The sequence below is a fragment of the Xenopus laevis genome, chromosome 6L, assembly GCF_017654675.1.
Source record: "Xenopus laevis strain J_2021 chromosome 6L, Xenopus_laevis_v10.1, whole genome shotgun sequence".
In the NCBI taxonomy this organism is placed as follows: Eukaryota; Metazoa; Chordata; class Amphibia; order Anura; family Pipidae; genus Xenopus; species Xenopus laevis.
In genome coordinates this window covers 37,758,636-37,782,843 of record NC_054381.1, presented here as the reverse complement: position 1 = coordinate 37,782,843, position 24,208 = coordinate 37,758,636, and the positions used below count along the sequence as shown (strand labels likewise).

The window sequence follows — 24,208 nt, the reverse complement described above, 5'->3', positions numbered from 1 at the left end:
CCCTGGTTTGAACTCCAGAGCAGCAGTTATGTGAAACAGTGGGCGTTATTCATTTACAATGTACAATGTTTAAAGGGGTTGCTCAATTTTAAATTAACTTTTAGGGGGTTATTAACTAAAACTCTATTTTTTTCTCATAATTTCAAAAAAAAAACAAAAAACCTCAACCAAACTCTCATCCACAATTTTACTTTCTTTATTAAAAAAAAAAAGTGGTTCACCTTTAAGTTAACTTTTAGTATGTTATAGAATGACCCATTCTAAGCATCTTTTCAATTGTTCATTTTTTTTATATAGTTTTTGAATGATTTGGCTTCTTCTGTTTCCAACTTTCAAATGGGAATCACTGACCCCATCTAAAAACAAATGCTCTGTAAGGTTACACATTTATTGTTATTGCAGTTAGAGCAATTTAGGCTCTCGCCTATCATATTCCAGTCTCTTATTCCAATCAATGCATGGTTGCTAGGGTAATTTGAATCCTTGGATTGCCGACGTTGCAAACTGGAGAGCTGCTGAATAAAAAGCGAAATAAAAAAAGAAATATAACCAATTGCAAATTTTCTGAGAATTTCACACTCTACGTCATACTCAAAGTTAACTCAAAGATGAACAACCCCTTTAAATGTCAATTCATCTTCACTATCAGAACTGTAATAACACAGAAAAACCACAGAAATGTGTTCAAACTTTCATAACCTGCTAAATTTTGTAAAATGAACATGGTAATTATGGAATGTGGCCACAAAAATAGGCAATATCATTTTTTTGCAAATCTTTTTGTCCCTCTTTCTATTTGTAAAATGTTGGGAGTTATGCGAAGGCAGCATGGAAAATACAAGGTGGCAGATAGGAGAGGGTAAAAACTGACAAAAACTAGAGATATATGGGAAGTGGGCATTTCTCAGCAGAGATAGAGCAAGACAAGCCAGGAATGGAATAGCCACTGGCTTTCATCAAAATCAATTTTTACAAAACGTGACTAATATAAATTGTGGGAATCGAACATTAGGAGAATGCAAATATTTTATATGCATTGATTCAAAGGCAATTTGTGTTTCTTTGGCAGCCAAACTAGCAGCGATTTGTAGTCAAAGAGCCACAAAATGTCTTATTGCAATAAATAGGTGGGAATGGATACCAATTTGCTCGAGCAATTTTGCTTTGCAGAAAAGGAGACAAATACGGAGTATGAACCAGCTCAATTGGGTAATACGATTTCTGGATTTGTGATGTGGGTTCTAAATCAAAGGAACACAGCATGTCATCCCAGTGCATTTAACCGGAGAACAAGTTCTGCTTCCCGTTGTGATAAAACCATGGCAACTCCAATTCCATTCAGTCCTAAATCATATTGATCTTTCAGGCAAACACATTGCAAGATGTGTGATTGCTCATCCAAGAGAGAGGCTGACATAGTGACAGTACATATTACTGGGCCCCACAGCGAGTTCATTTTCAGGCCCCCAAAATGTCTAGAGGTTGACTTGTTTTATCAACATTTATTGAAATTGCATAAATGCAAATTAGAGATTCATGGGACCCCTATACCTCCTGCCCCCCCTTCTTCTGCAGCTACACCCCTGCATAGTGATAAGATAGGGATTCATTCTCAGTAGCTGCTCCAGCAATTAAACTACAGATCCCAGCATCCTAAGCAGCCATCTGAGCTATGGAGAAAAACACTGTCCAGTCCTCCTATGAAGGGACATTTCATTTTCCATAAGAATATATCTAGTTGGATCACTTAATGAAAAAAACTAATGAACAAATTGCCCTCAAGTAAAAAAAAAAAAAAAAGTTTGTGTTTAAAGTGGTTTACTACTGAACTTCATTATTTACTTTTTATATAGTTTTTTTTTTAATTATTTGCCTTCTTCTTCTGACTCCAGTTTTCAAAACAAATGCTCTGTAAGGCTACACATTTATTGTTATTGAGACTTTTTGTTACTCATCTTTCTATTCAGAAGGGATGCACCAAATCCACTATTTTGGATTCAGCCGAACCCCTTGTGGTGTTTATACAAATGGCCTATAGATGTCACTGTGTTGAGACATACTGTGCATACTTCCTTCAGCTTAAAAGTGAAAGCTTACTCTTGTGTAATGGCTGCATGAGAGCCTGCTAATAAAGCACTGCTATATTCTACTCATCCGCGGCTAACCAAAACATAACAAATGGAGACGAGGATGGGATTTCTTTGCTGCATTAAACCTACAATTGGTTGACGATCTCATTACTACAGCATCAGTGCCTGCCACACAGCCAGTGTCTAAAATTTGAGACCAGATGTCAAACCAGTACCATTTCCTAATTCAGTATGGAAAAAACTTGCTATTGATATTGTCAGTCCTTTTGCAGATGCTCCTATAGGTGTAGATTTGCTATAACCTTGATAGACTATTACAGTAAATGGCCTGAAATTGCATTTGTTTCTCATATAACATCAGCTACAGTAATAACATTTCTGTCTACAGTCTTCAGCAGAGAAGGTAATCCAAAGGAGTTAATATCAGAGAATTGACCACAGTTTGCCTCATATGAGTTTGAATCCTTTCTGAGAAAGAGGAATATTGTGCATAGGAAATGTTCGGTGTATTACCCACAAGCAAATGGAGAAATCGAGCAATTCAACAGAAGTCTGAAAGAAGCACTACAGACAGCAAATCTTACTGGGAAATCTTGGAAAGTATTTACAACAGAGTTCCTACATAACTACAGAGCAATGTGCCATACAACAACCCAATCATCTCCAGCTGAATTACTACATTTCAGACAGATGCACACTAAGTTACATGTTGCAGACATCAAACTTCCACAAAATACTGTGCCTACAAAATCATCTACTGCTGACATTGTGAAACATCAAATATGCTAAATGCAAGGCTTATACGGACAGAAAACGTGGTGCAAGAGAAGTACACTTTCAGCCTGGATCTTTAGTCAGAATTAAGAAACCAGGAATACTGAAACAAGGACAGATATGATTTTGGAGAAGCTTCATTTGATGAAGGACATTTTCCTACTTCTGATGTCAACTGCAATATTCCTGAAGAAAGTGAACCTATAAGGCGTACTGAGAGAAAAAGAAAACTACCTGCATGGACAAGGACTATGTGTTGTGAATAATGCATAATATTGTTTTAAAATGCATACTGTTTAATTGTTGCTGTTTATTATGGTTGTCCAAATGCTTTCCAACTATAGGGGGAATATGTGGTGTTTATACAAATGGCCTGTAGATGTCACTGTATTCGGACATACTGTCCATACTTCCCGTCAGCTTAAAAGTGAAAGTTTACTGTTGTGTAATGGCTGCATGAGAGCCTGCTAATAAAGCACTGTTATACTCTACTCATCCTCGGCTAACCAAAACATAACACCTTTGTGAAAGATTCAGCCGAATACCGAATCCAAATACTAATTTGCACATGTAAATTAGAGGTTGGAAGGGGGAAAAAATGTTTACTTCCTTGTTTTGTGACAAAAAGTCATGCGATTTCCCTCTCCATCCCTAATTTGCATATGCAAATTGGGATTTGGTTCGGCCGGGCAGAAGGATTCGGTCGATTCTGAATCCTGCTGAAAAAGGCCGAATCCTGAACTGAATCCTGGATTTGGTGCATCTCTACTATTCAGGCTCTCCCCTATACCTATTGCAGTCTCCTATTAAAATCAATGCATGGTTACTAGGGTAATTTGAACCCTAGCAACCAGATTGCTGAAACAGCAAACTGGAGAGCTGCTGAATAAAAAAGATAAATAACCCAAAAACGAAAATAATAAAAATGAAAACCAATTGCAAATGGACTCAGAATATCACTCTCTACATCATACTAAAAGTTAACTCAACGGTAAAATTTTAAAGTAAGTGTACACAGTGTTGGACTGGGGGGGGGGGGTCCGACGTCAACCAAGGCTGCCAACTCAGGGGCCCCACACACCCCCAGGTCCCTCTGGCCCAGCCACAACCACACTCCCCCATGCACAAGTACCCTGTTTCTCTTCTAGCAGCAACGGTCGGGCCTGGGGAAGGTCAGGGAGCAGCAACCAGGGCTTCAGGGAGGAGTGGGTGTAGGTCAGCAGAGCCACCATGTTTTTTTCATGGTGTCCCACTAGCCCAGTCCAACCTTGTATCTACATTGCCCAGTATTCAGGAGTAAACACCCAGAGTTATGATTAGACATTGTTTGATAATGTTCGATTGGTCAGACTTTGTTTAGATTTTTGTGTCATGTGGAAATACTCCAACCTATGACTAAGTGTTATATATAGCATGTAAAATCAGCCACGCTGATTGTACATGTACAATAAAGGATATTTTAGAATCAGTGATTAGCTTTGACCTGACAGCTGCAGCAAGATGATTTGTTGTCACGAGTTACTGCACCAGGGCAAATTTGTAAATGAACCAAACATACTAAACGATCCAGATAGCTAAAGGAATGATCCTGATAACTAAAGGTCAGCACTGCCATTTATAGAAAGCCCTGCTGAACTCAGGTGCCAACATCTTTAACAATGTCACAGAGTAAACAGAGTTGATAGCACTCCAGTGTGGCTTTGTAAATGAGACTTAGGGCATTGGAAGAATGCAATAAAAAATCTTAGGCTTGTGACACACGGGCAGATTCGGGGAGATTTATTTGTTGCCTGGTGACTAATCGCCTCTTCTTCTGGGCGTCAAACTTCCTGAACTGCCTTTGAGCGTCTTCCCGTCCGCTATTATAAAAGTCGCCTACGCTAAAGCACACACAACGCTTCGTTTTCCGAAGTCGCCCGAAGTTTCCTTGTGAGGCAACTTCGTAAAGTGAAGCCCTCCGAGTGCCATCCCACCGTCGATTTACATTCTAGCTGACGGGAAGGTAGGGGAAGGCAGTTCGGGGAGATTAGTCGCCCCGAAGAAGAGATTTGTCGCCGGGCCACTAATCTCCCCAAATCTGACCGTGTATTTCTGCCCTTAATAGATTATGTTATAAATGGTCTTAATTTTTCCTACTTATCTAGTAACCCATAGCAACCCAAGACCATTTAGTATATTTAGTACATCGCTGCGAAATATGTTGGCGCTAAATACACTTTAATAATAATGATGTCTATAAAACAGCACTCTCCAGAGAAATCTTTTAGATAGTAGGTGTATAGAGTAAGGGTCTCCTTGTAAATCCAGTCATATTACTCTCTCTTCTCTTAAGCACACATATATACAGTATGTATATATATTATACAAGTGGTAGATACATACCAGGAAAATGAATAAAGCGAAATGATTTGTTAAAGTTTTGATCCCAAATGGAGGACCTTTCTGCAAGTCTTGAGAAAGGTCCTCCAAGTAGGACAGAAATGTTGGCCAGTGTTTTGGATTTTGATGTTCTACAGTGGCAATCAAACCATGCTACATGTCCTCACAGGAGCTTAGTCACCAACTTTGTCACTGTGTTGGTGTCATTACCTTCTGAGGATACTTTTGCAAACCTCATCCTCCCCTCCCTGAGATGCCTGCTTCAATGCATCCACCGATGGACAATGCTCGCTGTGTATACTCTGTGCCCCTAGGTATGGTTGCCGGCTCAAGAGGAACGATCCGAATTTTGTCAAACCAACACAAATTTATAATGAATTATTGGCATATCTCTGCCCGAAGTTGCAAAACAGATGCTTATATTCCTCAATTAATTTTTTTGTGAGACAGAACTATTTCTGTTGCAGGAGAACACGTGACGAAGTTCTGTTTTAAGAAGGCTTTTACTGACAACTACATCTGCTAATGTTGCAACATGTTTTTTATAACAGCAGGAGAATCCGCTCTGATAAGATTCATAGCAGCATTAGATTCCTGTTTCAGGCTGAGCAGTTAGTTAGCACAACGGACCTCATCGCCCCAAATATTGCCCTGTTTCTGCTTTAGGTATTGTTGACACTAGAGCTTTCAATATATTACCCTAATGTACATGGAGCAGCATAACGAGAAGCTCAGCTAAATCTGGGATGGAACAAAGTATATCTATATTTACATTTTGTAACGTTAGCTGTGTAGCATGCTACTCCATCTCATAATTTGGCTTCAGTTATAACCTAAACACTGAAGACCTATACAGTTACTGGCAAACTCCCAGTCGTATACAATCATTCCAGTTCTGAGAAGAGACTCTGACTGTAGTATAAAAGCATAACATAACCACATTATTGTGGTTTATTATCTATTGCAGTATAAATAATGAAAACAAACATGAGTAAAACATTTACATGTGTGGGTGCAATTTTGCAATCTCAGTTATGGCTTCTTTGTTGCAATGTTGTGGCCATGCTCATACATAATACAGTATATCCCTCTTTTTGACATGAGCTTATTCAGTTGGTTTTACATTTAAAAAAAAAAAGGTGGATAATACTATATGAACTTTCAGAAAAATATTCAGAAATAGACACTTTTGTTTCTGACTCTATAAAATGCGTAAGGCTCTGGCTTTGTTAATTCCTTCCTTCCTAGTACTTGTACACAGAATATTAGGGATGAACAGATGTAATAGGATTAAGGATGCATACAAATGCACAGGGCAAAAAACTGATTACATAATCCTAAAAACATGCACAGTACAGGTATGGAATCCGTTATTCTGAGAAACCCGTTATCCAGAGAGCTCCAAATTAGGGAAAGCCATCTCCTATAGACTCCATTTAATTCAAAAAATACAAATGTTTAAAAATGATTTCCTTTTTCTTTCTGATAATAAAACAGTACCTTGTACTTGATCCAAATGAAGATATAATTAATCATTATTGGAAGCAAAACCAGCCTATTGGGTTTTTTTTAATGTTGATGTTATAGTCTAGTAGACTTATGGTATGAAGACCCAAATAACGGAAAGTTGCGTTATCCGGAAAACACCAGGTCCCAAGGATCCTGAATAAAAGGTCCCATTCCTGTACTAAAATAAAGATTGCAGAATCTTGATGCTTTATTTTAAAAAATCATTAATATTTTGTATAGGCTGCTGAGAGTCCCTGTGCAGCCACACTGGCTGCTTGACCTCCATTTATAAAAGGTCAAAACCTTATACACCTTAAAATAATAACACAAGCATGTAAGATTTTAAATTACATGTCTGCTGAGCTATGATGTATATTCTGCTCTGTCTCCCACACTGAAAATTATTACTTAAATTGATCGGTACCCTAAAAATAGCAAAATAATACTATATTGCTGCCGTTTGGGCTCAATAATAAAACAGTCATGCATTGCCCAAATGAACAAGACATAACAACAATCAAGCCATTGCCTGGAACAAAGTGCTGATTCTTTTAGCTACAATAATACACTGATTTCCTATGAAAAGATGTGAAATGCTGTGCACAAAAATGCTCTTGTATGAATCACAATGCCTTTCTGTAAGAAGCCCGTTTTAAATTCGCTCCCTTGCCGACATCTCAGTTGTGCTGCAATTACATTTAAAATCATAATGCAGAGGCCAGAAATCTGAATGCATTGTGTATCCAGGGCTTCATACAGAGAAGCAATGGTCAGGTGGTGCTCAGACAAAAGGCACATGTTGCAAATAACATGCTCCTCCAGTGACAATTACCTTTGCTTTACCTCCACGTGTGTTCAAAGAACAGTACAGAGAACCAGATATGCAGGCAGCTTTTTATACAACAAAGACAGATTAAAAGCTAGCAAAAATAACACAGGATACAGACTTAAAACTATTAAAAAAAATATAGCAAACACCAAATCTACAGATGTTATAAATTTGCACATTTGTATGACAAAGTTTACCTTTAAATTGAATCTCAGTGACTGGTCTTGGTTTTTGTTTTTTTTTTTAAGTATTTATCCATTTTACCCTTCTCCATAGTTCCCGGTAACAGAGAGCAGACTCAATAGGAGACTAGATATTTTTGTCATTTCTTCCCAGCTTCCATTTGTGCTCTCAGATTTTATCCTGACTTCATTCTGACAAACGCCTGTTTTTTGGAAAGCCAGTGACCCTTGAAACTGTATAGTAGTTTAAAGGAGAATAAAAGTACAAAAAACTATGTGGTGCCAATTTGTTAGGTATCCACCAAGTCACTAAAACACTGACCTTCTACCCAGGGGCGATCCTGGCCCCTCCACCACCTTAAAGTGCCAGGAGCAGCATTTTTGCCGCCCCTGGTACCTAGTGGGGTGCTGCCGCCTGAGGCTACAGCCTCAACTCACCTCATTGACGAAGCACCCCTGCTTCTACCCAGGTTGGTACTTCTCTTCTATAAAAATGTAGTAGCCAAAGGTTCAGTGAAATCCAGCAAAATACTAAACTGTGCATGAACCTAAATGGCGTTGCACAAGGGATAAACATGGCAGCACTCTGCCAGAAATTATCCATATACCTTTGCTGTTATCAATAGGATCTGGTTGTCTTTGTGTTTGACAGAACAATTTAGAATTTGATGACTAACATTCATATTAAGAGTCAATTGTATGTGTTTTCACCTTGTAATCCAATAAAGGTTTAAGATTTGTATCACTTCCCTAGTACCTTATAAATGACTTGGGGCAGATTTATGTGAAATTAGGGTTCACCACAGTAAAATTCTGCCACTCTCTTCTGTTACTATTCATTCCTTTGGAATTTTTAGAGATGCAGTTATCAATGGGTGAAAGTCCCAGATGGGATTGAATCTCGGCCTGTTAAAAAAAGCTGGCTAGGAATCAGCCTGTTCACTCATAAGTTTTCCTGTTTGCCCGTACCTGGAACCAGATGCAGGCACATGCGGGGTTTTTGGCACCAAAACACAAGAGTTTGCATTTTGGTGTCTAAATCTGCTCTATGTGCCTGTTACCTGGACGAAGAATTGGTTCCAGGTGAAGGCAATGAGGAAGGCTGGTGCAAACATAGGGAATATTTCTCAGCCTTTAAGTTCAACATTTGATAAAAACCAGCAATGGGACTTGGGTAGAGGGTGCCAGCCCATCTCTAGTTTATCTAGTTTCAACCTATCTGCCGGGTCAAAGGCAGGCAGAGGTGGTATATGCCTGGAACCCCCCACTATTTCGCCCTTTGCACGTGCACCTTCTGCCTAACCCTAGTTCCGACCAGGACCAGGAAAAAATCCCAAAGGAATGGATGGAGAGTGGCGGAATTTCACTGTTGTGAGCTCTAATTTCACACTTTGACGAATCTTCCTTTAAATGTTTAAATATTACTTGTAAGGGAAATATTAAGCAGCACGTTTTTGTTATTATTAAAACGGTTTAAGGTCTTCCAGTGCAGAATGTTGCATTATGGATTGATGTATAACTTGTTATACTGATCTTTCCACTCTCTGATCACACCAGCATGCCAGGGCAATGCGAGTAATAATTTGCTGTGCCTGCATAACTCAGTATGGCCCAGAACAGCAGCAATATCTGAGATTTTCCCTGACAAGTTAGTGGCGTTTCCTTTAATTATATGCACTCACTAGAAAATATTTGTACTCATGTAACGTGATGATGGGTGAAGAACAGTTGGCATTGTAAAAATTACAAAGAAAGAATTGTTCAGTGTACCTTCCTAAAAAAGCAATACGTTTTCCGAACGAAAGAGGTGTGATTACCAAAATAATGTGTTATAGAAATGAAAAGAAGTAAAACCCCTCTCTATTCAATTGACCACCAATTAAAGAAAATTCAAGTATTAGTGCAGCAGTGTCAGAGTTTATTAACAGTTTCGTTAACGGTTACTAACCCAGTGTTGCTTCAATTATTGGGCAGCCATTGCTGGGTTACCCAATAAAGTGCTATGTGCTAGGTGCTAATAATTCATTAGCAATTAAAAATCATGTAACAGGATTGATTAATATTGTGCTATAAAGTGCTAGTGCTTCAAATGAAATTAAGAAGTTAACTTAAATAACCAGGATTAAATTGACCCAGGTGAGATTAAAGTTAATTCATTATTATATATCACACATTAAAATCCATTCATTATAGAAGATTGTAAATAACTGATTAACTGTTAAAAAGTAAACTTTACTAAATTCATTAAAATTGCTGCAAATCAATTAAGGTAATCTTTGAAGACTGCATAAAAATTGGTGAGTAATAATTAATCCATACACCCCCGTTAAAGTTATAGGGTGTTAAAAAACGTTTGCATAAAATTATTCAAAGGAGACCAGCATTGAAAGAGAAAGGAGGAATAGGAAAATTGTTAGAGGTGGAGAAGTCCCAAGTTCTAGCTGCCTGTATTTTTCTAAGTCTGGGACCCCACACGGAGGAGAAAGTAGGTCACTGGGGACTGTAGTCTCAATTTTACCTTGCTATCTTATAATTCGGAGAGCTAATCTTCCCTATAAAACTACAAATCCCACAGTGCCATTGGATAACAGGTAAGATTATAAAAGAAGAATCAATGCGGTCGCAAAGGTTTAAAATCAATAGGAAATTATTTTGCAATAGTAAAAATAAGGAAAGCGCCCAGGAGACTTCACAAAAAGCGCTTCCCAGTGTGCCAACACGTGTTTCGCCTGCTGGCTTTGTCAAGGCAAAATCTAAAAGTGACTCGTTTGGTGTGGTATCTTTATCACTTCCTGAATACAAAATCTCGCGATACTTGAAAATGAGATCTCGCGATGAGGTCTCGCGATACTTGGAAATGGGATCTCACGATGAGATCTCGCGATACTTGGAAATGGGATCTCACGATGAGATCTCGCAATACTTGGAAATGAGATCTCGCGATGAGATCTCGCGAGAGTTACATTGGGGAAGATATGTGTATATCGTTGCTAAGCGACGGTCACATTTCAGATGTATTTGGTTAAATCGGTATATAACTCACTGGTATCTATAACAACCACCGGTATTTATTGAGGAAGAGATGTTAGTAAAACTTATTATTATTTATTACCAAGATTATTTAAATAAAATGTTAGTGGAATAGTGTCTACTATTAGAAGGAATTGATATGTTAAACCAAATACCTGAATCAATAATAGTCTAATAGTAGACACTATTCCAATAAACATGATTCAGGTATTTGGTTTAACATATCAATTCCTTCTAATAGTAGACACTATTCCACTAACATTTTATTTAAATAATCTTGGTAATAAATAATAATAAGTTTTACTAACATCTCTTCCTCAATAAATACCGGTGGTTGTTATAGATACCAGTGAGTTATATACCGATTTAACCAAATACATCTGAAATGTGACCGTCGCTTAGCAACGATATACACATATCTTCCCCAATGTAACTCTCGCGAGATCTCATCGCGAGATCTCATTTCCAAGTATTGCGAGATCTCATCGTGAGATCCCATTTCCAAGTATCGCGAGATCTCATCGTGAGATCCCATTTCCAAGTATCGCGAGACCTCATCGCGAGATCTCATTTTCAAGTATCGCGAGATTTTGTATTCAGGAAGTGATAAAGATACCACACCAAACGAGTCACTTTTAGATTTTGCCTTGACAAAGCCAGCAGGCGAAACACGTGTTGGCACACTGGGAAGCGCTTTTTGTGAAGTCTCCTGGGCGCTTTCCTTATTTTTACTATTGCAAAATAATTTCCTATTGATTTTAAACCTTTGCGACCGCATTGATTCTTCTTTTATAATCTTACCTGTTATCCAATGGCACTGTGGGATTTGTAGTTTTATAGGGAAGATTAGCTCTCCGAATTATAAGATAGCAAGGTAAAATTGAGACTACAGTCCCCAGTGACCTACTTTCTCCTCCGTGTGGGGTCCCAGACTTAGAAAAATACAGGCAGCTAGAACTTGGGACTTCTCCACCTCTAACAATTTTCCTATTCCTCCTTTCTCTTTCAATGCTGGTCTCCTTTGAATAATTTTATGCAAACGTTTTTTAACACCCTATAACTTTAACGGGGGTGTATGGATTAATTATTACTCACCAATTTTTATGCAGTCTTCAAAGATTACCTTAATTGATTTGCAGCAATTTTAATGAATTTAGTAAAGTTTACTTTTTAACAGTTAATCAGTTATTTACAATCTTCTATAATGAATGGATTTTAATGTGTGATATATAATAATGAATTAACTTTAATCTCACCTGGGTCAATTTAATCCTGGTTATTTAAGTTAACTTCTTAATTTCATTTGAAGCACTAGCACTTTATAGCACAATATTAATCAATCCTGTTACATGATTTTTAATTGCTAATGAATTATTAGCACCTAGCACATAGCACTTTATTGGGTAACCCAGCAATGGCTGCCCAATAATTGAAGCAACACTGGGTTAGTAACCGTTAACGAAACTGTTAATAAACTCTGACACTGCTGCACTAATACTTGAATTTTCTTTAATTGGTGGTCAATTGAATAGAGAGGGGTTTTATTGTAAAAATTACAATCAGTGTGTTGAGCCCAAAGTACTTGCTGGGGTGCGAACAGTTTTTTTAAGAACTTGTAAGTTGTTTTTCACAAATCATTCCTTTTCCCCCCTCAACTGCTGTGTACAATTGATACATTAGTTGCTGCTACTGCTAAAAACTGCTATTGTATCACATTTTAAAACTTTAGAAAGTGAGAGATTTGGTTTCCAGTGTTGCCACATGGATTCATAAGAAAGGGATATACAGCACATTTTCCCAGACTTTCCTCCATTTATTTATGGTCCCTACTGTATTTAAAAAAACTATGAATAACTATTCTGTACGTGTAATGAGCTTAGTTCCCATGTATAGGCATGCAGTAGCACTGTATTATTCATCAGATTTAGTAGTGAGACGCTTCACCCTTACATTTGCGCATAGGTATCATACACACTGCTCTTATACAGCATTGCAAAATGTGTTGGCACCTTAAAAATACATAATAATAATAAATCCTGTGCTAAAACCAGGAACTGATTTAAAATATTGGCAGAAAAAGCATTCCCAATATGTTCTGAGCAGAAATCTTCACGTGGCAGAAACATGCTGCAGGGCATCTGGTGCCCCAGAGAGTAAAAGCAGCTATCTGACAAATGTAAATAAAATTCAACATGACATCAGCAAGCACTCTGGGAAGTCAGTATATGAGCTTTGGATCAGAGCCAGCTTGCTCCTTATGAGTCCTTTATTAAATGGCCACAAAAAAAATCCCCTAGGCATTTGGGGGCAAATCCCAGTGTTTTCAATTCTTAAGTAGTTCAGTAATTGGCACAAACACCCAGCCTACTGGTACTATAGGATTGGTCAATGAAGTTTTTGTTGTATTTTAAGCAAAACAAACAAACAAAAAAAAAAAAACCTCGCTAAAAACGTTCTGTTCAGCACTTGACATAATAATTTGATGGCAGCCCTGGATGTGCTTAAATAAGCACAAACATGAAAAAGAAATGTTAAAGGAACAGTGACACCAAAAACTAAAAGCATTTCAAAGTCATTATAATATAATGTACAGCTGTCCTGCATTGGTAAAAGTTATGTGTTCGTTTTAGAAATACAAGCTGCTGTGTAGCCAGTTTCATTTTGTTTCTCTATCCTACAGATAAGAAATATTAAGGGATAGAAGATATTATTAACATCATCAAAGGCAGTAAATCACAATGTTGCATACTAAGGGGCAGATTTACTATTCAAACTATTTTTTTGGGTACTTCGACCATCGAATAGGTCTAAATTTGACTTCGATTTGTAGTGAAAATACTTTGACAGAGCACTTATTTTTTTCATGCTTTTGTTGCTCCCCAACCCTTTTTAAAATTGAATGTAGCTCACAGGAAAAAAAGATTGAGGACCTCTGATGTAGAGACAATTTGCAATTGGTCTTTTTTAATATTTATGCTTTTTAAATTTTAAAATATAACTTTTCGTTTATCAGCTCCCCAGTGGAATTCAACCAGCTGATTGCTAGGGTCCAAATTACCCTAGCAACCAGGTAGTGTTTTGAATAAAAAACTGGTATATGAATAGGAGAGGGTCTGACTAGAAAGACCAATTGAAAAGTGGCTATAGGCCATTCTAGAACATCCTTAAAGTGAAGGTGAACTACCTCTATAAACAAACACTGTTGACAATCAATTACCGATGAGAGCCCACTTGAATTGTTATAATAAAAAACTGAGCCAACCAATGTCCCAATTTGATACCTGTAATAAGTGATCAACAAACCAAGAAATGCCTGGAACCCCAGTCCCCCCCATTTCAATTGAGTTGTGTGGCCAATCAATTCATATGCCAAACAGTCAGCTCCCGATATTTGGTTATCCATGCACTGAACAATACTGCATTAATTTGCAGGGCACAAAAAAAAACTTTAAACTGGATGCTTTAATTGCTAGAACAAAAACTTAGCTATAAAATAGTGATGTGCGGGTCAGGGTTTTCCTCACCCGCATCCGACCCTAACCCGCCCTGTTGCAGCCCGTGCCCACGCTTCCAGGGTCCTTTTATAGACCTGCGCCGTCCCACCGATGACATCACAAAAGGGGCGGGCGAGCAGACGCGAGACTATAAAACCGGGAACACGGAAGTCGGATGCCGGCATTTGAAGGTGGCAGTGTGAGGTCGTCCCGAATCCGCCCGACCCGCGGGTATCGGGTCGGCCCGCACATCACTACTGTAAAAACACTTTTTTTTGCTCATATTGCTTAGTAAGGCCATCTTAAATAAGCATGGGCCTTCTCTAGCATCCCTTGTTCTGGAGGGCTTTACCTTGCAATAACAATGGAGCACATGTTGTGTAATGGGCACTAGTGATGTGCCGGTTGACCCTATAGCCATGGGTCGGGCGGATTCTGCACAATGTTTGCGGGAAGCTCTTCTTTCTGCTCTCCCCCGTCCGTGACCTTACTGTGACGGCTTCTGCTTCCGGCAGTCACTATTTATAGACATGCTCCTGCCCCGTCTCACCCCCTTTCATGACTAGTGATGAGCGGATCTGTCCCATTGACTTCAATGCGTTTTGTAAAATTTTTAAGCGAAGCAGCAAAATTTCACGAAACGTCAAGTCAATTGGCACTTTTATGCGCAACAAATTCTCTCACTCTAAATGCATTAAAGTCAATGGGCGTTTTTTCTTATGGCGACTTTTTTTGTCCTAACGTAGGTCAATGGCAGGGGTGATTTTGGGGCTGCTGCTGTCTGAGGTCCAGCCCAGATGCATCGCTAGTGCATTGAGCACAATATCATTCTCTGCACTAAAACCCAGAAATTCGGCTCTTAAAGAGACAAGGTTCTCACCTTGCCTTACGGCAGGAGCAGCCCTGGTCAATCGGCATTTTTTCTTGTGGTGACTTTTTTGTCCTAATGCATTAAAGTCAATTGGTGTTTTTTCTTATGGTGACTTTTAAATAATGGGCGCAATGATATCCCTACTAAGAACCAGGATACACAAAATGAGTATTGCAGTGTCATTTATAATCCAGTCTGGCCAAGCACTAGTGTTCTTCTGGCCAGCAATAGAGAAGCAATGGCACCTCAGCCTTCCCATAACATGCCAATATAAACACCAGTTCAGACCTAATGTAACCCTGAAAAGTCAACAGGGCAAATTGAGGTGGCAAATCATTTCTGATTTGAAAAGTGGTGTCAAATGTTGAGCAAAAAGCAGTGGCTTTTTTTTTACCCTGAACTACATATTTGCACAGTATACAACTCAACAACTCTGAAATGTGATTTCACACAGTATAACCAAGTAAAATAAAACCAATATATTTATGTATGAAAAAGGTCTGACTGAGAAACGAGTGCATGCACCATTTTAAAAGCGGATGACTTTTTCACAATCTTATTGCAAATAAAGTTACTTCCAGCAAATGGCGACTAAACCTGATGAGTTCTAGGAAGGCCCAGGGCTTGAAAGTGAAATACAAATAAAATTGTGTGGTGTAGAGATGTAGAGATGCAAAGATGCTCAAAAAAATGACAGTCTTTAATTTCCCCTTGGCTCAAAAGAGATCTTTTTTTGGTCACAAATTATCAATTATTGTCATTAGTATACCCAAATACTACTAGAGCTACCCGGGAACCTACCAATATTACATGCCAATTAGCCATCATTCTTGGCCTTTGCATTTGCAAGCCTTTTGTAGCAAAGCTATAGTTCATGTAAACAGAAAGATACAGCAATTCCTAAATTCAATTTAATATTTAGCCAAATGCCAATGCAAATTTAGCCAAACCAAAAAATTAGATTTTTATGATATTTGAATGAGAAAATAAAGTTTATTGATTTGTTGTTTAGACAGATTTGTGTTTGTGGAAGGAAATAGGGCTTTTTTTCTGTACCTAAGGATTCTTTTAAGGGGAAATAAAACATAACAAGAAAATTAGGGTAGCAACGCTACATGTTTTGTTTTAGGCTTCTATAGGTGGCCACAGTTGGTAGAATCAGTTTCTAGAATAGACAAACCCCTTAATTTTATGATCGATGATTTCTAATGACCCCCTTAGCTTTGCTTCTCAACAGCAGCCCAGAGCATACTAAGACAATGCAGTTTCAATGATACACAAAAGACAGCCTGGATTTTATAAGGCTTTTTATAATTTTATAAGGCTGTTGAACATTAAGGGCAGATTTATCAAAGGTCGAGTTGAATTTTCGAATGAAAAAAATTCAAATGTCGAGTTTTTTTGTGTACTTCGACTAGGGAAATTCGAAATTTATCATGTACTGCCTCTTTAAAAATTCGACTTCGACCATTCGCCATTTCAAGCCTGTCAAATTGCTGTTTAAGCCTATGGGGGACCTCTTAGAACCTATTTGGAGTCAATTGGTGGACTTTGAAAAATCAAAGTTTTTTTGGGGAAAAACTTCTAATCGAATTCGATCGAATCCACTTTTTCTTTGATTTGTACGCTTCAAATTCGGACCTATTAGATCGAAAACGGACCCATTTGACCAAAAAAACAAAAAACAAAAAAAAACCTTCGGTTGGTCTTTTCGAATTCAAATTTCGAAGTTTTTTCAATTCGAAAGTCGACCCTTGATAAATAAGCCCCTAAGTTGAGTACTTAAAATACAGCATTTTTAGCCAAATTAATGTGTGGGCTCTAATTTGCCTTTAATGCAAAAGAGTAGAGAAAAGATTTTAAACTATAATGTAAGCAGAGATACGTCTGACAGGAGAAAACAACACTACCCCATGCTTACTTCTTTCATCTCCGAGTTTCATGACTGTCTTGAGGAAAAATGTACATGAACCAAATACAGCAATTAATATCAAATACCCAACATAGGAAAAATCAGCTAAAGAGTTAGAGTACAAGAAAAAATCAGTGCTGCTATTTCTTTAGTTAAAGATCTACTGGATACCAAAGGAAAATTAAAGGGTTGATTATTATATATGCAAGGCAGGGTGCATTCATCCGAAGCTAAATACAGAACAAAAGCATTAGCTGTGATAAATAGAGGGTGTTGTTCTTAATGTCTAATGGAAACTTAAATGGGTGCTTCACCTTTAAGTTAACTTTTAGTATGTTACAAAATAAAAAAATAAAAAAAATCAGAATATCACACCACTCTACATTATACTAAAAGTTAATCTAAAGGTGAACCAGCCCTTCAGGGCTCTTACACGCGGCCGTTTTTGCCTGCACTCCCCTGCGTTGCGCTTTCTTCGATTCAGCCACAGGGGAGTGCAGGAGTAGACACACTCAGTTGTTCTAAAGGGGGCTGTACTCACACAGACGCATGTATGCAGGGTCGGACTGGGGGGACCGGGGCCCACCGGGACTGTTGCCGAGGGCCCCCTCCGGCCACCCGTCCCCCCACTGTGACGCGCCGGGGACGAGCAAGGAAGCCGCTCGGTGCGCATGCGCAACAGCGCCGCTTGGCGCGCTGCTCAGCGCCGATAATTTTTATTTATTTTTTTTAAATATAAATATTTAGAGAGGGTTTCTGGCCCGGCGGGGGCCCATGAGGGTCGGGGCCCACCGGGTATTTTCCCGGTGTCCCGCCGGGCCAGTCCGACACTGGATGTATGCGCCAAACGCAGGTGAAATGCAACATGCTGTGTCCCACCTGCGTTTGCCGCTTACATGCATCTGTGTGAGTACAGCCCCCTTTAGAACAACTGAGTGTGTTATTCCTGCGCTCCCCTGCGGCTGGAAGAAAGTGCAACGCAGAGGAGCGCAGGCAAAAACGGCTGTGTGTAAGAGCCCTTAAAAGGTTTTATATACCCTTGCAAAAACTTAAATATTTTGTTTCTTGCAAAGACAATTAGGTTAACCAGCGAGTCTTAATCAGTACCCAATGTGCAACATACAAATCATTTCTATAAAAACAAAAGGGAAAAAAATGGAGAAAAAAAAGAAAACGGAAATATAAATATTACAAACACCTATGAACAGGCTATTCATGTGACCGTGTACAATGCCTTTGTACCACCATCGCTGCCAGCTCTCTCTCTGCCCTCCCAGTGCCTCCGTACAGCTGCAATCCAGTTAATGACTTTATAATCACAAAACGCACTGTGTTGCTTGGAATGAGAGAGGCAAAAGCGTGTGCCAAAGGGAAGGTGGGAAAGCAACAGGCTGTAATATTGTATAAATGTGTGCATACAGCAGGAGGTGCTTAGTAAGGATGTTGATATATAAAGACTTCAATTCACAATGTATGGAAGAAGCACCTACCATCGCCTTCACACGACAAACAGGCGTTGCTCACCAAATGACTTCATTAACACATTTCATCTTCAGCAACACATAATTCATATATGACACATGTTAAATGTATATTAGTAATGTAAGGAAATTCAAGGATAATGCAGAGATGTGTGCAGAACAAAAAAGCTACTTCACTACATTAATTGCACTCAGCCTCTCCGCTGTTATTCAGAAACACTATCACCTTTCCAGCGTGTAAACCCTTGCTACTGAGATTTGCTCATTATAGCACTATTTGGAGGCTTTGCATGTAAAAGTGTGTACTGTCGAATGAAACAGTAAGGGCTAAAGTCCACAGGAGATTTTGTAGGATGGCATCGGATTAAACCCTACAATCTAGTCGCGTAGGTTAAAATATAAGAGGACCAATTCAAAAATCTGATGGGTACACTACATTGAAGATTTGCCATCGGACATGACACAACTTTCGGATGCGTACAGTATGTTGTGTCTTGATCTGACGAGATAAAATCTGATGGTGCCTGACCGACTAATATTTTCCCCCACCACTGAAATATACAGGTACAGTTATTGAATGCCGGATGTAAATGCATGAACAAACTACACCATTCAACTTAACCTGATTCAATCTTACATTCTACGCTTATAGGGACAATTCGGATTTTCGTAGAAAATCCTACAAATGCTTGTGCTGTGGTGTGGTGTAGAGTGCAGTGGCGTGGAGTACAGTGCAGTGGTATAGAGTGCAGCGGTGTAACGAGTGTCAGTGGCGTGGAGTGCCGTGGCGTGGAGTGCAGTGGCGTAGAGTGCAGTGGCGTAGAGTTGCAGGTGGCCGTAGAGTGCAGTGGCGTAGAGTGATAGTGGCGTAGAGGCAGTGGCGTAAAGAGTGGCAAGTGGCGTAGAGGTGCAGTGGCGTAGAGTGCAGTGGCGTAGAGATGCAGTGGCGTAGAGTGCAGTGCCGTGGTATAGGAGTGCAGCGGTGTAGATGTGCAAGTGCGTAGAGTGCAGTGGCGTAGAGTGGGCAGTGGCATGGCAAGATCAGATCAATCTGACACACGATATCTGATCAAAATCTATTGTGCAGTTTTCCAACAGTAAGTGATGATGTGTAACAATTGAGTTCAGTGAGTGTACAGCTGTTGGGGTGTATGTTTAAGTGACAAGTATAGTGTAAAGGCAAGTGTGTATTATAGCAGAGTACTTGTATCGTAAGCGCCAGAGTGTAGATTGTGTATGTGTGTAATTGTAAGTACAATGACTGTATGAGTTGTATGTGTCATACCAAGTACACGTGTGTAGCAGTGAATGCATGTGAATTGTAGTATCACACATGAGTGTAGCAGTTGTGTGTATCAGTGTATCAACATGTGTCTGTGTATGTACAAGTATGGGGCAAATTGTGTCAGTGCATACAGCGTCTGTGTGGCGGTTCCTGTATGTTTCACACTAGACTCTCACTAGTGGATGTTCCAATGTGTTTTCCACTCTCCCCATTGAGGCAGATATGTTGTGGAGGCGGTGCCCCTGGAACTTACCTGTAATGCTGCTCGGATTGGCTCCGCTGTCACACACCGACACTCTCGCAGAGACCTCAGGGCAGACCAGTAGGACACTGGCTGAAGGACAGTCTCTATTACCGAATCCACCGCTACTAGCAAAGCACTGCACACAGCCTGGTGGGACGAACCAACGCCACTAGGCGATAGGGGGAAGCAATTTTATAATATCTGCTCCTTTTATGCTCCAGTACAAGGCGCCACATCACTCGAATACTGCGGGTTGTTAAGACCACATGTTTCTATTGGTATCGTTGTTGCTCTTATTGTTTCGCATGTGTTCGGAGATAAGAATAGGGTTTTTTTTTATTGAGGGGGGTCAGAGTGGGTGAAATGCAGGGAACAGCGCTGGTTTGGCCAGGGAGTTGTGATGGGTGGGAAGCTGGTCGCTGATGGATAGATGTGTTTAAGTCCGAGTGCGGAATTTCTTGTTTCTGAGCCGGTGAGGAGGTATCACAGCGCAGTAAAAGGCTCATTGTTACCTGATACCCTCAGTTAACCTCAGCTAGTTGTCAGTGGGGCGGAGGGCTGCGGCACGTGCTCCCCAGCGAAATGGAGAACTGACGAGGAGAGAGGCAGCTGCTCACATAGCGTGGCCACATCTCCCAGGTGGGTAACTTGCCTCCAACAGCTCCGGCTTCACCTCCATACACGCCTAAGTGCAGTGGCGTAACTAGGCCCCGAAATGGGGCGGGGGGTCTGAGGGGCCCCGGGAGCCTTTTTTACGCCCACTTGGTCGGTAAGCAAGTTGAGGTAAAGCGAGTTCGAGACCCGGCAAGCAACTACTATCCCTCTGCTCTCTCTGCTATCCCTGATTCTGGCTGTCAGCGGCAGCAGCACAGGCTTAAAGCAAATCAGCCGAAAGGAGTCCACCGCCAGTTTGTGCAAGTGCTAGGATAAAAGGGGGCAGGAAGGGATTGAGTGTTTATTCCCGACCCCATTTATGTCATGCGCAATGGGATTCCCCAACCTGGATATACAAGCTGCTAGGGTCACACAACTTTCTAGAAAGTCTGACTGTAAGAGTTCAATAGCACAGCTCAGGTTCACGAACTCCACGGAGGAAGCCGGCATTATGGGGGAGCAGGCGCTGTGAAGGGCAGATGGTTAGGACTATGGTAGTGCCATTTCAGGCACGAGAACGCTTGGTGCTTCTTTGTATGTCGCTAATAGTCTTTTTTATTTTATTCAAAACCTGAGCTACAGATTTACTAGCAATGAACCTGCACCACTTTGAATTCTCGAGAGGTGAAGGCTGTTGTTAATACAGGGCAAAAGGGAGCATTTGCTCAGGGCCCTAAACTCGTGAGGGAACAAGCGCTGCGATTCTCGTTATGCAGCGGAAAGGCAGTTCAAGGGCGACTAATCTTGACATGTGTCTCTGCCTAAATGTATATTGTGCACGGCTGCCTGAATTACACAGACTCCCATCAAAGCTGCTAGAAGTGTACAATCGCCAGCCGGTTATGGCATCGACAGCTTCCTCGTGAGGCGCTTCGGAAAGGCAAAATCGTTCTAGTCATCGACGCAGCAATTTACATTCTAGCCGCGGGAAGGCATTTAGACAAGATTAGTTGGCCCTGAGAAGAGATGATTTGTCGCTAGGGACCCTAATCTCTCCAGGTAGCCTCGTCTGCCACCACCTACGGGTAGGTGCACAGCTAAAGATTCGGGACGATATAGTCGGGCGACAAATTGCCTCTTCTTCAGGCCAACTAATCTCCCTGAAAAGCTTTGCCTCCGGCTAGAATGTGAATCTCCGGTGCGATGGATTCGGTTTGCTTTGTTTCCAAATTACTGCCCGAAAGTTGCCTCAGGGACGGACTTTGCCCTAGAGAGAGAAGCAAATAGGCAGGCAGAGAAGAACAGCATCTCATATTACTGATTCATTTTAAAACTTCCCTGCCTACACACGGGGTCTGTGATTATTTTACTTCCTAGGCTTTGGAGAAATTTATGGCTATCTACCTTCCCCCACCCGGAAGAAAAAATCCTCCAGTGCGAATTTCCGCCTTAACTCTTCGTTGTTGTCTGCATTACTGCTGAAAAATGTTATGTGTGTTTAGTTTTTATACATGTGCTGAGGCCGATGTACATAAAATAAAATTCTAGTTGGGTATCATTTGTGAATCTGCCAATTATAGCATTGAGATTGCTGGTGGGTATTACATATGAAATTGGTTTCCTATTTTATGCTTGTCTATGGTTTTTCTTTTGTGTTCTCGTAAACTTTTCTTTGTTTTACTGTTCCATTTTTTTTCTTCTCTTTCTCTTCTCGTCCATCTTCTTCATCTCTCTCTCTCTCTCTGGCAGGGATCCCCTTTATATTATGTCAAATAGAACTGCACAATGGTAAGGATAGTTGGGTCCTAGTATATCCTAGATAGCAGGCCTACTATTATATGGAGCCCCAACAGGCAATAGGCCTAATTCCATAAGATCATGTAATTTTTCTAGGGATGGCACTGAATCAAGGATTGGTTCAGAATCCGACAGGATCGGCTTAATCCTTCTGCCCCCGGCCTGAACCGATGCCTAATGTGCCATGATGCAATTTGCGGGGATGAAGGGATATTGGCGTGACTTGTCCAAAACACAAGAAGTAAAAATTGTTTTCCATTCCCAATGACCTTCACCCTAATTTGTGTATGCAAATTCGCTATTCCGACGACTCTTTCGCAAAGGATTCTGAGTGCCTCGTGAGGCAACTTTGGGCGACTTCAGAAAATCGACTCGCTCCAGTGCCCAGAGAGGCTAAAATGTAAATCGCCGGGGAAGGCAGGGGAGAACCGTTCAGGGAGATTAATCGCCTGAGAAGAGAGATTTGATACCGGTGCACCTTAATTCACGAATCTGCCTGTGCTGACTGTTATTCAGCAGCTCTCAGTTTGCAATCTTCCAGAAAATCCGGTTGCTACGGTCCCAAATACCTTAGCACCAATGCATTGATTGAATAAGAGACTGGAATAATACTGTAATAGGGACATCCTGAATAGAAAGATAGTAGGAAAAAGTAGCAATATGAAGAAAGTGTGTAGGCCTTAGGGTTAAAGGCAAACGAGGAGATTCGATTTTGCGCGACTTCTCCACTGATCTGCCTCAGCGTCTTTCACCATAGGCTACAGGACAAAATCGCTGGCGCTGAGGCAACTTTGGGACGACTATTGAAACCGCATCGCTCTGCGTGTGCATGTAGCCGCAGTGCTTTTGCGCTGTAGCCTATGGGGGAAAAGACGCTGAGGCAGTTATGGGAGATAGTCGCGCAAAGCCGTGCGATGACGTCGCCAGGCGACAAAATCTCCCGAATCTCCTCGTCTTGCCTTACATACATGAGCATTTGTCTAGATGGGATCAGTGATTCCCATTTGAAGGTCAGAAAAGAGTCAGAGAAGAAGGGAAAACTTCTAAAAACTTATAAAAAATAATGAAATGAACCATTGAAAAGTGTTTAGCAAATAGCCTTCTACTAACATACGTAAAGTTAACGCGTAAAGCTGAACCATGCTTCCCTTTAACTCAAAAGTGCAAGAAGTAAGCTACGGGTTGGCATGCTCTTCTTTCTTTGATTGAATAATTTTCCATCAAGTTTAATTTTAGGCAGCCAGACTGTTGATTTTCACGACAGGAGTCAAACCTTGAGTCTAGTTCCCTGATAGCTGTGGAGAAGGTGACATTTGGTTCGCTCATACTAGAACAGGCATTTCGCCATGCGCTCTCTGCGGCCAGTCTTTCCTGCATTCGCCACAGGGGAGCATAGAAGAAACGCATCCGTAATCTCCCTATTGGCATACCCACACAGGTGTTTCCAAGTGCTGATTGCAGTGGAATTGTGGATTTTTTTTTTTTTGCAACTCTGGTTGTGCTTTAACACATAGATTGATTCGTTGATCTATGGCACTTTGTGGCACTTTATGCAACACTCTGTTCTTTTATCTCAAGCCTTTTGACAACAATAAAGAAATTTCTATATTCAGGTTGATCAGGCTGGGTTGCACACATCACTTTTTAGGATTTCTTATTTATACTATGGATTCACCTAGGCAACTTTTAATCCACTTTAGGATCTTGTGCAATACCTCCCATGTTCAGAGACCCAGG

At 40.4% G+C, this 24,208-nt stretch overlaps 2 protein-coding genes across 3 annotated transcripts in view; both read right to left on the bottom strand.

Moving 5' to 3' along the window:
- The window catches only part of LOC121394554 (basic leucine zipper and W2 domain-containing protein 2-like), a 337,450-nt gene that overhangs the window by 88,801 nt on the left and 224,441 nt on the right, over positions 1-24,208 (bottom strand). The gene's annotated exons all lie outside the window — the stretch shown is intronic.
- bzw2.L (basic leucine zipper and W2 domains 2 L homeolog) overlaps positions 1-24,208 on the bottom strand; it is a gene marked incomplete at its 5' end in the record, with an annotated part of 176,390 nt that overhangs the window by 119,724 nt on the left and 32,458 nt on the right.